This window comes from Amblyraja radiata, chromosome 2 (genome assembly GCF_010909765.2).
Source record: "Amblyraja radiata isolate CabotCenter1 chromosome 2, sAmbRad1.1.pri, whole genome shotgun sequence".
Classification (NCBI taxonomy): Eukaryota; Metazoa; Chordata; class Chondrichthyes; order Rajiformes; family Rajidae; genus Amblyraja; species Amblyraja radiata.
The window spans coordinates 149,801,927-149,820,477 of NC_045957.1; positions in this window are offsets into that span (position 1 = coordinate 149,801,927).

Below are 18,551 nucleotides of genomic sequence, written 5' to 3' on the forward strand. Positions count from 1 at the left end.
CAAAAGATGAAATTAAGTTTAGTTTAGAGATACAGTACGGAAACAGGTCCTCTGGCCCACTGACTGCATGCCAATCAGTGATCCCTGCACACTAACACTATCTTACACACATTAGGAACAATTTACAATTAGACCAAGCCAATTAACCTACAAACTTGTATGTCTTTTTAGTGTGTGAGGAAACCGGAGATCCCGGAAAAAAACCCACGCAGGTCACAGGGAAAACGTACAAACTCCGTACAGACAAGCATCTGTAGTCAGGATTGAACCCGGGTCTCTGGAGATGCGAGGCAGCAACTCTACCGCTGCGCCAACGTGCCACCCGCTGCTAAGTGTTAATGGGGATACTGTGGATAGGGTGAGCTGTTTTAAATACCTGGGAGTCCACATCTCTGAGGATATGACATGGACATCACACGCCGCAGCACTCGTGAGTAAGGCAAGGCAGCACCTTTACCACCTCATTCCAACTCGCAGCAAACTCAGGAGGAAATTCAGAGTGTCTCCGAGGATCCTCCAGTGCTTCTACTCAGCGGCTGTGGAAAGCATCTTGTCCGGAAATATTACCATCTGGTTTGGGAATTGCTCTGCCCAGGACAAGAAGGCTCTGCAGAGAGTAGTGGGTTCGGCCGAACGCACTATGGGAACTTCACTCGCCCCCCTGCAGGAACTATACATCAGGAGGTGCAACTCAGAGCCAACAATATCATGGGAGACCCCATCCACCCCTGCAACGGGCTGTTCCAGCTGCTACGGTCAGGCAAACGCCTCCGTTGCCATGCTGTGAGAATGGAGAGGTTGAGAAGGAGTTTCTTCCCAGAGGCCATCAGGACTGTAAACTCCTATCTCACCAGGGACTAACTTTACTGAACCTTTTTCCTTCCGCCCACAATATTTAATATGTAAAAGAATATGTGATTGTGTTTGTAGTTTGTTTGGTTGTTTGTTTGTTTGTCTTTATGCACAAAGTCCGCCAAGCATCGCCACTTCTCATTTCACTGCTCAACTCCTATGTATATGTGACGAATAAACTTGACTTGACTTGACGTGTTAACTGCTTTGTGTTCCTAAAATGGTGAGAGATTGAAAGTAGTGTTGCTTAAAACGAACTTTGGATATCATTTTGTACACAGTGAAATTTAACATGTAGCTGGATAGCGATTAGGAAGACATATACATCTTTATTGTAAGAGAATTTGAGTACAAGAGTGAAGGGTCTGCAATTACATAGAGCCTTGGAGCAGTGAACGCTATTTTGGTTTCCTTTGTTCAAGTCACTACAGAGTCCAAGGATACAGCTGCACTGTGATCCAATGCAATATGTGTTTACTTCATGACAAGCAGTGAGAATTCTAATGTTGCTATTTCTTTATTTCTATGCAAATCTTGGAATTTAAGTCAAGTAATTTAAAAACACTGAGGTCTTTTAGAATTTGGGCCAATACATCTTGTGAGAACTGCCTAAAATCTGCTCCATTTTTAAGATTGTGACTTGGTGTAGGTCAGCATTTGCAACTTTCGCTGTGCAAGTCCAAGTACAGATCGGCCCAAGCTAAGGTTGACACTAAAATAGAATACAAGCCAAGATCAGAGTTGAAAATAAAATAAATTAGTGTCAGTTATATGACACTATCAGACGGTTTTTATTCAGATCCTCTTGCAATAAAGGTCAACATACTTTGAATTTCTTGGTGAGTGACAGATTAACTTTGATATATCATTATTCCAACTCGCAGCAAACTTTTGTTGCATTCCTGCTATCACAATAGAGATCAAACATGACAGTAAGGCAAATGTCACATCGCCTTGATGTTGTCAAATTGGATAGGGTACACAGAAGATTCACGACGGTGGTGCCAGGACTTAGGGTCTGAGCTATAGGGAGTGGTTGAGCAGGCTGAGACTCTATTCACAAGTTATAGGAATAGAATTAGGCCATTCCGCCCATCGAGTCCACTCCACCATTCAATCATGGCTGATCTCTGCCTCCTAATCCCATTTTCCTGCCTTCTCCTCATAACCCATCACACCCATTCTAATCAAGAATTTGTCTATTTCTGCCTTAAAAATATACACTGACTTGGCCTCCACAGCCCTCTGTGGCAATGAGTTTCACAGATTAACTACTCTCTGACTAAAAATGTTCCTCCTCACCTCCTTTCTAAAAGAGCGTCATTTAATTCTAAGGCTATGACCCGTACATAGTAAGTAAACTTTATTTATATAGCACATTTTAAGTCAACTTGCATTGACCCCAAAGTGCTTCACATAAATTAAATAAAAAGTACCATTGCAAACCATAGAAAAAGGTTTAAAAAAAAAAAAAAGAATAAAATATGGACACACCAGATTATAGAGTTCAACACAAACGTCCCCCCACAGCAGAATCAAAACATTTCCACTGTGGGGAACGGCACCAGAAAGTTAAGTCCTCTTCCTCTGGTAAACACCCGAGGCCAGGGCCCATATGTGGCCGTGCAGCCAGTCCGATGATTTTCAGGGCCCTCTTGCCGTAAAGATGGAACATCGGCGTCGGGTGAAACATTCCTCAGCGGCTAGGAAAAGTCTGGAGCGGCCGTCCCCTCCCCGGAGACCGGAGGCCGCACCGGCTGGAGCTCCGACCCCGGCGAACTCGATCCCTGGCTCTGCGGCGCTCCAAATCCAGCGCCGCCCGCGGCCGGACGCCCGCAGCCACAGCTCCGCGATGTTGGAGTCGGCGGCCAAAGCGCTCCGGAGCTTACCGCACGGCGACCCGGTAGGCATCGCCCGCTCCGTGTTGGTATCCCAGCGCTGCGCCACCGCCGCCGAAGCTGTAGTCCCAGCCGGTTCCGACAGGAAAACGCCGCTCCATTTTCGATGGTTGGCCGCGAGGACGGGGCGAAGAAGCAGCTTGGAGGGATGCTGCCTCTCCGACCAGGTAGGGGACTAAGAAATAAAGTTTCCCCCTTCCCCACCCCCACCCCCCCCCCACATAGAAGACCTCCACTAACATTTTTTAACATGACTTATAATAATATAACCATATAACAATTACAGCACGGAAACAGGCCATCTCGACCCCTCTAGTCCGTGCCGAACACATAGTCTCCCCTAGTCCCATATACCTGCGCTCAGACCATAACCCTCCATTCCTTTCCCATCCATATAACTATCCAATTTATTTTTAAATGATAAAAACGAACCTGCCTCCACCACCTTCACTGGAAGCTCATTCCACACAGCTACCACTCTCTGCGTAAAGAAGTTCCCCCTCATGTTACCCCTAAACTTCAGTCCCTTAATTCTCAAGTCATGACTTAAAATAAAATAAAATAAAGAAAGGTGTAGAGACGGACTGCGGGCAGGCTGCCATACACAGACGGCGCCTACTCCCGCACATCCGCCATCTTAGTACATGTCTCTCCCACCAGTGGAAACATCCTCTCCACATCCACTCTTTCCACGCCTTTCATTATTCTGTACGTTTCAATGAGATCCCCCCTGAACCTTCTAAACTCCAGCGATTAGAGGCCCAGTGCTGTCAAACCTGGAGAGCAGGAGGATGAGGGGCGATCTTATAGAGGAGGTAGTTGAGACAGGGACTGTCGCAACATTTAAGATATCATGAGACAGGTACATGGTAGAATAGGTTTAGAGGGACATGGGCCAAAAGCTAGCAGGTGGGACTAATGTAAATGTGGCATGTTGGTCAGGGTGGGTCAGCTCCAAGCTGTACGACTCTATGACCAAGGCTCAATATCAACTAGACCTAATGATTCAATCTACTTGCAATAAAGTCCAAGGTACCCTCCTAAATGCTTGCTAGATTTGCAGGTTATCTTTAAGTGATGCTTGTACAAGGACACCCTATCCTTTTGAATATCATCACCTTTCAGTCTTTCACCACCGAAACATACCCTATCTTTATATTTTAAACTCCCTGGAGTTCAAACCTGGAAAAATACAGACGGAAGAATCAAATTACTGTCCATCTCCACTGCTCCCCCACCCCCCCCCCTCCCCCCCCCCCCCCCCCCCCCCTTCTCGCTTCCCCAACCCAATGTAGTGACGTAGCCACAATTTTCATGATTCTCCAGCAAAGTATCTTGGAATATTTTACTATGTTAAAGTTGTTACATAGTGTGCATTACACACTGATCTCCAAGCCCTGGATCAATCATGTCCAGCTAAATACAATCCATTTCAACTTTCAAGTGCTGTATTTAGCTGCATTCAGTCCAGCTGCACACATGCATCTCCTGCCAGCTCACATAGAAACATAGAAAATAGGTTGCAGGAGTAGACCATTGATTACGTTGGTTGCTTTTCCAAGACAATGTGATGTGCCGATGAAGTCCATGGTGGAGAGTCTGGTCTATGTGATGAACAGGGTTACAAACACAACTCTGTGCACAGGTTATCAAAAGGCTGCAAGGTTATCAAAACATTGAATCTACAGAGACGCTGCAGAGAAATCAAAATATGGCGACTTACAACCCCTAACATGACAACTGAGAATAATGATGAACTGATGTAAATTCACTTTTAGCTAGTGTGTCATCACCCAATCAAGATCACGTACATGATGCTAATGCATACTCTATATCTACCTGTAGACCATTGTCTCTGCGTTCATACCTTAGCCTTTTTCTCCATTGTGCATGATAAAGGGGAGAAGCACCATTGCATTCAAGAATTAACCATTTTCCCTCTCAAATGAGATTAAATACTTTTTTGAGAAAGTGAAGGGAGGGTCTGAGCAATATTTAGGCCTTATTCAAAAACTTGAGATCAGTCTGAAGACAGTTCCCAAACCGAGATGTTATCTGTCCAATCCCGCCCCAGCTGCTGCCTGACATGCATAGTTCCTCCAGCAGTGTTTTGCCCAAGATTCCAGCATCTGCAGCTCCTCCTTGTCTTTCCAATTTCAATCGTCAATAGTCAGATTTATTCGTCACATACACAATGAAGTGCAGTGAAATGATCTTGCCAGCAGCGGTACAATAAAAAAACACACAATACACAATAATATTTTTTTAACACAAACATCCAACCCAGCATTCATCACTGTGGTGGAAGGAACAAAGTTTAGTCAGTTCTCCTCCATTTTTCCCCATGGTCGGGACCACAAACCTCCGCAGTCGCCGCTGTGTGTGGTACAGGCAAGGTAAGTCCCGAATCGGTGCTTCCCCACCGGAGACCGCGGCTTGAAGATGACCTAGGCAACAGGCCGGTGGTCGGAGCTCTTCTCCAGGGATCCCCAGCGAGGGATCACGCTCCGGACGGAATTTGAAGAAAGTCATAATTGTAATTTGTGAGATTTTCACTCTCGTTTCCCATCTTATGCTACAAACTGGTGTTGCAATGTTATTTGAGAGATTTTTATTCAAATCAATTCCCATGTTACAAGTATAACCACAACAGAATAAATTTGCTTTTGTGTAAGCACTTGGTGTATAATATCATGAAATATACACTGTAATTGCAAGACATTTTCTATCTTGCCAATAATCAAAGAATTGCACGCAGGAAGTGTGTGTCCTTTATTGTCTCCTGATGTTACTAAATCTCACACAAATGAAACTTAAAATAAGGGCAGAATGCGCAACTGTAAACAAAAGTCATCAAGGTACTGTCAATAGCAATACTGCTGAAATGTATTTTGACTACACGCCCTGACTTCTTATTATTTACACCTCACAACATTCACCCAATGCAAAGGACAGGTCCTATCAAAGCATTTGGAAGGCACTTGGACAGGTACATGGAGAATAAAGGTGTTACGGGATATGGGCCAAATACAGGCAAATAGATTTAGCCTGGTCAGCATGGATGACTTGGTCCAAAGGGATCATTTCCATGACGTACACTTCTTTGACATAAAGAGAAACAGTGTATTTGGCAACATTCTTACGATTTCTAATCAGATCCTACCAAGCATATCAGTGCTACCTATGAGAACAAATTTCTGCTAATTCTCTGATATAAAAAAAAGAGCATCAGTGGAAATCAAAAAAGACAAGAATTACTTGGTCTACAGATTAGTGATTGGAAATAATCTTTACCTGGGAGCAATTGACAGCACTGGGCCTGTACTCGCAGGTGTTTAGAAGAATGAGGGGGAACCTCATTGAAACGTAACGAATAGTGAAAGGCTTGGATAGAGTGGATGTGGAGATGATGTTTACACTAGTGGGAGAGTCTAGGACTAGAGGTCACAACCTCACAATTAAAGGACATTCTTTTAGGAAGGATATAAGGAGGAATTCCAATGTTGTGTCATGGACTTCTGTGTTTGTGCTTTTTTTAAATATGTTTATTTATTTATTAGTTATTTTTATTTTTATGGTACTTGACTGTAAGGAAAATCCATTTTGTTGTCTCTTATGAGATAATGACAATAAACTGAATACAAAAAAAAGAATACAAAAAATAATTCCTTTATTCAGAGGGTGGTGATCTGTGGAATTATCTGCCACAGATGGCTGTGGAGGCCAAGTCAATGGATATCTTTAAGGCAGAGATAGATAGATTCTTGATTGATACGGGTGTCCGGGGTTATGGTAAGAAGGCAGGAGAATGGAGTCAGGAGGGAGAGATAGATCAGACATGATTGAATGGCGGAGTAGACCCGAATGGTCTACTCCTGCTCCAATCACTCATGACCTTATGACTTATGACTGCTGTAACCAAGATCTCTTACTATGTCATCTCTTGCTCGTTTTATTGTATTCTATGAATTTAATGTTTTTTGTTTAATTTAGGTCTGAATTTATATTAAGTATTTTGCATTATACATTTTTATTGACATTCAATTTAAGCGATTTTGAATGGAAAGTCAAAAATGTAGGAATTACGAAAGACATAGGGCATTAACATGGGGAAATGTGAAATGTAAACCAGGGAAGCATGAAAATTGAACCAAACCTCAACAGAACACCCTGTAGCTCCCACAATTTGATGTACATGCATGCAGTGATTTGGAAAAAATCTCAACTCAAATCATCTTTACAAGTTATAAAACATGACATCTTCAGAATTAATAGGTTTTGAATGCTCAAAGCAAGTCAGTTCATCTTTGGCTAAACATGAAATGGTCCCTGTAATCAAACTGCCATGCCCAAGTTAGAAAGCCTCGCACATGTACATAACCCACTAACAACAGCTAAATAAAAATAGTTTGATTAAACAATGAGTACAGACGTTGGGAGGTCATGTTGCAGTTGTATAAGACGTTGGTGAGACCGCATTTAGAATATTGTGTTCAGTTCTGGGCACCATGTTATAGGAAAGATATAGTCAAGCTTGAAAGGGTTCAGATAAGATTTATGAGGAGGTTGCCAGGACTAGAGGGTGTGAGCTATGGGGAGAGGTTGAGTAGGCTGGGTCTCTATTCCCTGGAGCGCAGGAGGATGAGGGGTGATCTTCTAGAATCATGAGTGGAATAGATTGGGTAGATGCAGAGTCTCTTGCCCAGAGTAGGGGAATCGAGGACCAGAGGACATCGGTTCAAGGTGAAGGGGAAAAGATTTAATAGGAATCTGAGGGGTAACTTTTTCACACAAAAGGTGTTGGGTGTATGGAACAAGCTGCCAGATGAGGTAGTTGAGGCTGGGACTATCCTAACATTTAAGAAACAGTTAGACAGGTACATGGATAGGACTGGTTTGGAGGGATATGGACCAAGCACAGGCAGGTGGGACTAGTGTAGCTGGGACGTGTTGGCCGGTGTGGGCACTTTGGGGCGAAGGGCCTGTTTTCACACTGTATCACTCTATGATTCCTTTCTGTGGGGAACTGAAAATGTAGCAATCTACCATTGAGTAGAGGTTTCTATTCTAATATATTTTAATAAGATTACCCAGATTAAAATATTCAAGGATGTACTCAAACCATCATGGGAACAAGTGCCCCATGGAGGGATATGGGTTATGGCAGATAAGACTAGGTCTTGGCATCATGTTTGGTACAGACATTGGTGGTGGAATGGACTGTTCCTGCCCAGTACTGCCCTATGTGTATCCCCATTAACTCCTGAGAATTCATGGATCACGACTACTCAAAGTGGAGGAATGTGCAAAATGACGTTGTGAAGATAGAGTCCATGCATTAGGAGCGGAAACAATTTATTGCTTAAGTGACAAAAGCACCACCCCATCCAAAAGGTTCGCGGAGTATGGTACCCACTCTATCTACCTCAGAACACACAAAACCAGAGTGGAAGCAAGTCATCCATGATCTCAAAACACTACCCAGGAAGGGATCCAAAAGACAATATCCCTCAGATGCATCCAGCCCATGAAAATTGGGGCCATCACTTCCAAATACATCTTCTCCAGTTTATGTTTCACTGTATTTCATTACATTAAAAATAGCTCTTTTACACAGACTAACTGCAGCAAGATTTCAAATAAATTATTCCTAGGTCTGTGCTTTTAAGCTCGTGAACAAGGCCATTGGAATTGTCACTGCAGTTCAATTTGCATTCCATCCAAGCAACTGCCTCCGACTAAATGCACCCATTTACTGTTACTAATCCTCCAATCTACAATGCTATTTTCATATTGGCTGCTGAACTATGAAATCATTCATAACATTCGCTGGCAGACCTGAAATCTAATATGTTCTCAACTGCATGATAACAACTTCAGTTAAATTAATCTGAAATAAAATCATGGAAGCTTGATGCTCAATTTCAATTCTTAAACTATTTGTGTTGGATCGAGCTGGATAAAACGAGCTATTTTATTCCCACAGGTGCAATCGTAGTGTGCCTATACAAACTGAAAAACCAAACATGTAATTAAATTTGCAAATAAGTTCAATGAGCAATTAAGCTGGGACATCTTGATCGTCAATTCAATTGTTGGCCATTTTTAATTGCAAAATGATTACACCTCCAATGATGTTAATACCAAGAAAATTCTGAGTATTCCGGGCCATCAAACAATTTCACAAAACATTTGATTGCCACCTCAAAGAAAACAGAACATTTTCACCTCAGTATATTATAGGCAGATATTTACATCTTCTACAGAATAATTTACCAGGAAAATCAAAACTTTAAGTAGAAAAGGAAAGGGATCACAGATGGTGCCAAAGTTGCCATTTGTCTTTAGTCAAATGAATGTCCAACATTAGAGAAAAATAATCGGTATGTTTAATTGTGAGACTCACAATGTTAACTGCCATGTATACAAGTGGAGTTTGTCATTTTACTGGTTAAGAAAGTTATCGAACGCCAGGAAAGCAAAATCACAGGCACTATAAGATGAATGTGCTAGTGTAACTCAGTGGGTCAGGCAGCATCTCTGGAAAGCACGGATGGGTGATGTTTTGGATCGGGACCCTTCTTTAGAATGAAGAGTTCTGACTCAAAACATCACCCATCCATGTTCCCCAGGGACGCTGCCTGACCCACTGAGTTACTCTAGCACTGCATCTACAGTCCCTTGCTTCTACATCACAGGCATTAGGAGAGGTCTCCAATTTCACAGCAAAGAACAACTGACTAGGCTTCAAAAGCAAATGCAAGACAAGTTTTGTTTCTTAAACACACAACATAACTGAACAAATTAACAATAGCAGCAGCATTAACATTGCATATTCTATCCAACCGAGCAGTTGTTCCATATTATGCCAATAGGCATATAATCAAACCTGCACAGCATGGAAACAGGCCCTGGCAATGGCAGGAGATTCTTCTGTCGTATGTCTTTTAGACCTGCAGCTCGGTTGAGGCGAGCCAGGCTGACATGTCATCGTCCAGGTCAATCAGACCTCGTTCATCATTGGGTGGCCGGTGTTTGGGGCAACGGGTGATGATGTGCTCCACTGTCTGTGTTGGGTCCCCACACTCGCAGGAGGCGCTGTCCACGAAGCCCCACCTCTTCATCGCTACTCCATAGCGTCCAGCGCCCGTCCTCATGCGGTTGAGGGTTGTCCACTGCTTTCGGGGCAGGTCCTGGCCAGGGACGTCCATTGGTTCATTGGTGTAATGGTGTAGCCTAGATGGTTCCGCTGACTTCCACTGGTCTCTCCATCTCGTCTGGACCCAGGCGGCCTTGGAAGCATCAGCCGGTGTTGTGCAGAGCAGCTCTTGGGCTTTGCGTGGCAAAGGGGCGCCGTGACTTGAGGCGCACTCGTCGTGGTGTCTCTGTGACGATCTGATGGAGGAGGTGGGATTCATTGGTCTGTGCCTTTCGAGAGAGGGCCAGCGTGGCTGCTTCTCGTCCGATGTTGGCTGGGGCAATGCCAGCGAGGACGGATGGGGGCCAGAATGGGTTCAAGAGGGAAAGGTAGATCAGCCCTGATTGAATGGCAGAGTAGATTCGATGGGCCAAATGGCCTAACTCAGCTCCTGGAACTAATGAACTTGCCTGCGTCTAGCCCATATCCCTCCAAACATTTCTTCGCCACTTATCCAAGTGTCTTTTCAATGTCATCATTGTACCCCCTTTTACCACTTCCTCTGGCAATTTGTTTCATATATACACCTCCACTTCTGTGCGAAATTAACTCCACTGAGAGCTTAAATATTCCCCCCTCATCTTAAATCTGTGCCCTTAAGTTTTAGATGTCCCTAGTGTGCAAAAAAGGGTTGTGGCTATTAGCTTTGTCTATGCTTCTCATACTTTTAGAAGCTTCTGTAAGGTCATCTGTCAGCCTTCTATACTCCAGGGAGAAAAAGACCCACCTATCCAGCCTCTCCTTATAACTCCTTATCGGGCAGCACAGTGGCACAGCAGTAGGATTGCTGCCTTACAGCACTTGCAGCCCCAGAGACCATGGTTCGATCCCGGGTACGGGTGCTGTCTGTACGGAGTTAGTACTTTCTCCCCGTGTACGCGTGGGTTTTCTACGAGATCTTCAGTGTCCTCCCACACTCCGAAGACGTAGAGGTTTGTAGGTTAGTTGGCTTGGTATAAGTGTAAAATAATTGTCCCATATGTGTGTGTTTTGGGGGTAGTGTTTATGTGCAGGGATCGCTGGTTGGTGCGGATTATGGGGCCAAAGGGCCTGTTTCCATGCTGTATCCATAAACTAACCTCAAGCTCTCCAGATCCAGAACTTCCACAATTTTTGTTTGCACACTTTCCAGTTGGTTAATTTATGAGGAGCATTTGAAGGCTCTGTACCTGTATTCACTGGAGCATACAAGGATGAGGTTTCTCATTGAAACCTATCAAATAACAAAAGCTCTACATAGATTAGAATTTATTGCCACAGATAGCTGGAGGGGCCAACTTATTGGGCTTTTCTAAAACAGAGACTGATGGGTTCATGATTAGTATGCTCCACAATGGTTATGGGGATAAGACACGAAAATTAGGTTCAGCAGGAATAATAGATTGGCCAGGATCTAATGGCAGAGCAGACTCGATGGGCCAAATGGTCTGATTCTGTTCCTCTGTCTTATGGTAATATTAAGGCAATGACAGCTAAGCCCCAATGCATTCCCACAGAGAAATAATGAAATTCCCAATCAGAATTCCATTCAATCTCCACTGCTTCTGGTGGTGAGCAGTTTACAGAGCAGGCTGATGCAAAAAGCCCAGGGGCCTAGATCAGATACCCAAGGATTTAAGTCAATAGAATACAAAGGATCTATCGAAGTCGCTGCCTCAAGAAGGCTGCCAACATCATCAAAGACCCACACCATCCTGGCCACACATTCATTTCGCCATTGCCATCGGGAATCTAGACACCATAAATGCTGGAGTAACTCAGCGGGACAGGCAGTATCTCTGGATAGAAGGAATGGGTGACATTTCTGGTCGAGACCCCTCTTCAATAAGAATCTGATGGTCTTAGCAGAAACATTCTCTACAAAATTGATACTCAAAGTGATAGGATTACAGCATACTTGAGAACATCTTTCACCCCAAGAGTTGTGGGGATCTGGGAATATGATCTAGCCTGATGGGGTGCTTGAATTGGAATCATTGGCGAAAAAAAGCTTCTTTTTTTCCCCCAAAGGGAGCAAAAGCAGTATAACATTGTCATAAATTATTCAGGAACTATGATAGTCATTTTGTCACATATTCACCTCTGTCTGGACTGGAATTTCATACAGAGCCTGTGAAAATCCCCGCCCGACCCCCCATTGGATTAAAAATAGCAAATCTAAATCTTTTGTTCAACAAAGGGAAAGTAAGGTTGAAGCCACAGGCTGATTAGTTTAAAAGGTTTCTATAATGTTTCCTTATTGCAAAACCCAGGGTAATCAGACAAATCAACATGGGTTTGTGAAAGCGAAATCATGTTTGACGTACTTTTTGGAAGCTGTAAGATACTCTGAATAAAAGAGAGCTGGTAACTGCTCTATACTTAGATTTCTAGAGGCCCAAGTTTCTGCATCAAAGATTAGTGCAGAAAATAAAAGCTCACTGCGTAGGAGGTAACAAATTGGTGTGAATAGAAGATTGACGATCTAATGGGAGACGGGTTAGGCATAAATATATCTTTCCCTAGCTGGCAAGATATAATGAGATGTAATGTACAAGTGTATCATAGTTTTGGTTCTAATGCTTCAACTTTGTAGAATTTATACAATTGACTTGGACAAAGACAACAAAAGGTATGTTGGCTAAAGATAGATAGGAAAATAAGTTGGTGAAAAATGCATGAGGAGATCACAAAGTGATGGAACAATGTTAAATATGTTAAAACAGATCTGGCCAAAAAAAAGTAAGAACACGTCAAATTGTCCTTGGAGGGCAAAGGAAGAAGCACATGACTTGAATGGTGAGAGATTATAGTGCTCAGAGATAGAAGAATTGGTTACCCACTTGGGAATGATTCCCTGAAGGCTGGTATGCAAGTACAGCAGGCTATTAGGAAAGCTACCAATATTTAGTGCTGGGGGAATTCCACACAAAATTAAACACATGACCCTTTAGTTACATTGACCATCAGGGACATTGCATCTGGAATACCGGTCTTCTTATTTAAGGATGGATGCAAATGCATTAGAAGCAACTCAAAGCAGATTTATCAACCCAAAGTGTGGATTGAGCAAGTGGTCCAGTGAAGTGTCCAATGAACAGGCTTGATTTATGTCTCTCTGGGGTTTAGAAAACAGGAGACATGACAGGGTAGATATTTTTACTTCTGTTTACTGTTTCAAAATAACGGGTTGCCCATTTAAGACAAAGATTATAGGGGGTTTTTCTACCAAGTGTCATAAATCTTTGAAACTCTTCCTCAAATAGCTAAGGAAGTCAAGTCTTTGAATATTTCGAAGGAAGAATTAGATGAACAAGTAAAATGTTACCATGGCAGACAGAGATAGATACAATCACTGACTTTATGAAATGATAGAGCAGGATCAAGGAGTTGAATGGACCATTCTTGATCCTAATTCATTTGTAGCATCAGCCACGGAGATTCAGTAAGATTTAGGTAATGTTAAGATATTGCTCAAGTTTCATCGTATTTTATATCTGTAATGTGAAAATAATCTCTAAATGTATTTGATTGCATGCTGGCACGATAAACGTAAATCCACATTCAAATCTTTCCAGAGCTGTGTCTTGCCAACTATCACATATTGCTTCTGTAAATATCTGAAAAGCAGCTACTTTAATAACAGGTGAACAGACAGATCTCATGTGCAAGTGCATTGCAGCACACAGTTGGTTAAAATTAGGTTCATCTCAGACTATTGATTTTGCCCCTTTCCTTTCATATCTGTAACACACAATCACTTCCCTTTCATAGCCTGCGAGTTTGTAGCTTTGCCATCCTACAGTTGTTGGCATTCACCATCCATTTTGCAAAACTGCCAACACACAGCTTAAAAGGAAATCAGAGAGTTACAGTCAATGATTCAGTTCTCCTGCACAGTTTGCCCTAACTATGGTTTTCCAAAATAGAATCAAAGAAATCACTTGAATTACAAATGATTCTATGCTATTTGTAAGTTGATTTCACTATAGCCATGGTGAGACAGAAGATCGACAATCCAAATCACTGTGTGGGACTACTCACATCAATAAACAAGTCTCAAATTCACCTGGACTCTGGAGTCCAGTGACAGAGCACCAACTTCCTGCAGGTGCCCTGGAAATGAAATGCTAAATGTGCTCCATGGCAGAGCTGATGCAGTTTTAACAATTTTGTTAACGTGAATGAACAATTTTGTTAACTGAAGCTCCAAGTTGGGCAACCTTTCAGGTCATTTACATTTTTCAAACAAATTCAACTAATTGAGTGAAATAATTAATTAAGAGCTTTCAAAGGCTGTAATTTTATTTATAAACATGTAAAATAACATTATTAATTTACCGTTTTTGATATTTCTGAATGCTTATGGATTTCCTGGATATTCATTGACATTCAGAGTTCTGACAGCAGGTTCTACCTGAGGGGACGGCTCACCCAGCTGTCAAAGTTCCACAGGGTCTTGTTGATTATAACGCAGCTTCGGGGTTTCGGCTCGTGCAGTAGACTCTCAGGTCATCACCAGCCATTGGAAAGCAGATCGGAGCCTCAGCCATCTTGAAGGTACCATAAGTGTTGATATGGGAGCAGCAATCACAGCATCTTGATGTTCACTGAGACAGGCCAGACAGAACTCAGCCACTGGCTGATCAAATGTTATGCATGCACTAACACGAACAATCTTACATTATTGAGGAAGGACATTATTGCCATAGAGGGAGTGCAGAGAAGGTTCACCAGACTGATTCCTGGGATGTCAGGACTGTCTTATGAAGAAAGACTGGATAGACTTGGTTTATATTCTCTAGAATTTAGGAGATTGAGAGGGGATCTTATAGAAACTTACAAAATTCTTAAGGGGTTGGACAGGCTAGATGCAGGAAGATTGTTCCCGATGTTGGGGAAGTCCAGGACAAGGGGTCACAGCTTAAGGATAAGGGGGAAATCCTTTAAAACCGAGATGAGAAAACGTTTTTCACACAGAGAGTGGCCAGTAGTTGAGGCCAGTTCATTGGCTATATTTAAGAGGGAGTTAGATGTGGCCCTTGTGGCTAAGGGGATCAGAGGGTTTAGAGAGAAGGCAGGTATGGGATACTGAGTTGGATGATCAGCCAAGATCATATTGAATGGCGGTGCAGGCTCGAAGGGCCGAATGGCCTACTCCTGCACCTAATTTCTATGTTTCTATGTTTCTATTTAACAACCAGAGCTTAGAGTTTTTTAAAGTACTATCATAATTACTGCGTAGGAAGGAACTGCAGATGCTGGTTTATACCGAAGATAGACACAAAAAGCTGGAGTAACTCAGGGGATCAGGCAGCATCTCTAGAGAAAAGGAATAGGTGACATTTCAGGTTTTTTTTGTATATTTTGCATTCAGTTGTTCTATGTACCTTCTATATTTCTTGTTTCCCTCTCCCCAACTCTTAATCGGAAACATTCCTTTTCTCCAGAGATGCTGCCTGACCCACTGAGTTATTCCAGCTTTTTGTGTTTATCATAATTACTTCTCAGCAAACTGTCTTTAAAACTGACTTTAAGCATGGGCATTGGTATTCATTAACTTAAATATTAAATCATAATATTGTCTGAGGATAAATGTCTTAGAATTAGTTATTCAATGTTTTTTACCATAATCATGTGCACTCTCCTATCTCTGATTAGTATGGCCTGCAATTTAAGATCAGTTCATTGTTTCTCACTTGCATTTCTACTTATCTGAGAATTATTCAAAACAATTAGATGATCTGCCGTAGGTCTCTCTGCTGTTGGTTAACACGAACCTTGACAGGTTTCGAAAGAGTGTTACATCTTGTTGGGAGTTCTGTTTTTATGGTCAACAGTAAACGTACCACTTCACTGCTAGCTATCAATGCTAGCTACCCATTGTTAAGCACTCTCTTACTCTCTTCCCCCCTTTCCATCCGCCCCACCCCAAACTACTTGTTTTGCCTCATTTAAACACAGTCTCTGCTTCATTACCTCTGAACTCTCCCATTGTCCCTTCTCTCCCACGTCTTGCCTCTGTAACAACAGACACGACATTCAACGAGAAAAGTCCCGTCCTGAAATATCAAGATGCAGGACAAGCTAGATGCAGGAAAAATGTTCAAAATGTTGGGCGAGTCCAGAACCAGGGGCCACAATCTTAGAATAAAGGGGAGGTCATTTAAGACTGAGGTGAGAAAAAAAAAAAAACATTTCCATCCAGAGAGTTGTGAAATTATGGAATTCCCTGCCAAAGAGGGCAGTGGCGGCCAAGTCATTGGATGGATTTTAGCGAGAGTTAGATAGAGCTCTAGGGGCTAGTGGAGTCAAGGGATATGGGGAGAAGGCAGGCACGGGTTATTGATAGGGGACGATCAGCCATGATCACAATGAATGGCTGTGCAGGCTCGAAGGGCCGAATGGCCTCCTCCTGCATCTATTTTATATGTTTCTATCACCCATCCTTTTTCTCTGGAGATGCTGCCTGACCTGCTGAGTTACTCCAAATACATTTCTGTCCCTCTATGAAATATGTTAACAACTCCCATTAGTTATTTGCAAGATGCACCCCTTAAAGATTAATAAATGTATGTTTACAATATATACTGGACAAATACTTACTTTTCACACTGTATGGAGGTTTCTAATATGCAAAAAAAGGCATAAAGAGGAACATTTTATTCTATAGCAATGCCTTCAAGTGGTACTCCATTCTACCATCCCCAGTTTTCTTGGGTTTAAGGTAGCAGACTTGTCTGACTTTAGTTGGTGCTCCTAATCCCTTGCAACCATCTCCCTTTCCTCTCTTGCATCAATGGTAGAATGCAAATGAATGAATGAATACGTTTATTGGCCAAGTATTCACATACATGGAATTTGCCTTTGTGCTCCGCCCGCAAGTGATAACATGATATACAGTGACAGTTAGGAATGCCACATAAACCATTAAACATGAATAACAAAAACATTATTGATTAAACATGTGAATTAGATAAAATACCAGAGCAAAAGGAGGCTACAGATTTTTGGTTATTGAGTAGAGCTACTACTCATGGAAAAAAGCTGTTTTTATGTCTGGCTGTGGCAGCTTTGACAGTCCGGAGTCGCCTTCCAGAAGGAAGTGATTCAAAGAGTTTGTGACCAGGGTGAGAGGGGTCAGAGATGATCTTACCCGCTCGCTTCCTGGCCCTTGCAGTGTACAGTTCATCAATGGAGAGAAGGTTGCAGCCAATACCCTTCTCAATACCCTACGATTCGCTGCAGCCTCCAGATGTCGTGCTTGGTGGCTGAGCCAAACCAGACCATGATGGAGAAGGTGAGGACAGACTCTATGATGGCCGTATAGAATTGGACCATCTTTGCCTGTGGCAGATTGTGCTTCCTCAGCTGCCACAGGAAGTACATCCTCTGTTGTGCCTTTTTGACTGTGGAGTCGATGGTAGCCCCCCACTTAAGGTCCTTGGAGATGATGGTTCCCAGGAACTTAAAAGACTCCACAGATGTGACTGTGGTGTTGTTGATGTGGAGTGGGGTGAGGGGAGGGGGGGCTCTCCTAAAGTCTACAATAAATTCTACTGTCTGAAGAGCATTGAGCTCTTGGTTGTTGCAACGGCACCAGGACGCCAGCTGTGTCACTTCCTGTCTGTAGGCAGATTCCTCCCCATCCTGGATCAGTCCAATCAGGGTTGTGTCATCCGCAAACTTGACAGAGGAGATTGACAGAGGAGTGTGTGCAGGTGCAGTCGTTGGTGTAGAGAGGGGAGAGTACGCAGCCTTGTGGTGCTCCTATGCTGAGGGTATGCGGGTCCAAGATGTGCTTTTCCAGCCTCACATGCTGCTTCCTGTCTGTCAGGGTGATCCACCAACAGAGGGGTTCAGGCACAGTCAACTCGGAAAGTTTGGAATGTAGTAGCTCTAGATCATTGGAGTTGAATGCAGAGCTGAAATTAACAAACAAAATCCTCGCAAAGGTCCTAGGTGCTGGAGGATGAAGTGAAGGCCCAGGTTGACTGCATCATCCACTGATCTATTGGCCCGATATGCAAACTGCAGGGGTTCCAGCAGGGGGTTTGTGATATTTTTCAGCTTGGCCAGCACAAGCCTTTCAAGGGTCTTCATGACTACAGAGGTCAGTGCGACAGGCCAGTAGTCATTAAGACCAGTAAATCCTCCCTAAACCATTCTAAGATTTACTATAGTTATGCCTACTCATCCAAACTATTGGTCACCTGTCCAAGCTTTCGGAGCAACAAAATAGGATGATTTTGGACGTCAAGTGCAGATTAAATCTGAATGTTTCCAATATGAATTTTGAAATAAAGAGGGTTTAATGATGGTGTTTAAGAAGGAACTGCAGATGCTGGAAAATCGAAGGTACACAAAAATGCTGGAGAAACTCAGCAGGTGCAGCAGCTTCTATGGAGCGAAGGAAATAATTTCCTTCGCTCCATAGATGCTGCTGTAACCGCTGAGTTTCCCCAGCATTTTTGTTTAATGATGGTTGTTACTGTTACCAACATGCATTCCATCCAGCAATACAGCAAGGAACCGATGCCTGATCAATTGCAAATCTCCAGCTTCTATGAATCACTCTCGGTATGAATTAGATTGTTTTGCTATTAATTTCTCAAAAAAAAAAG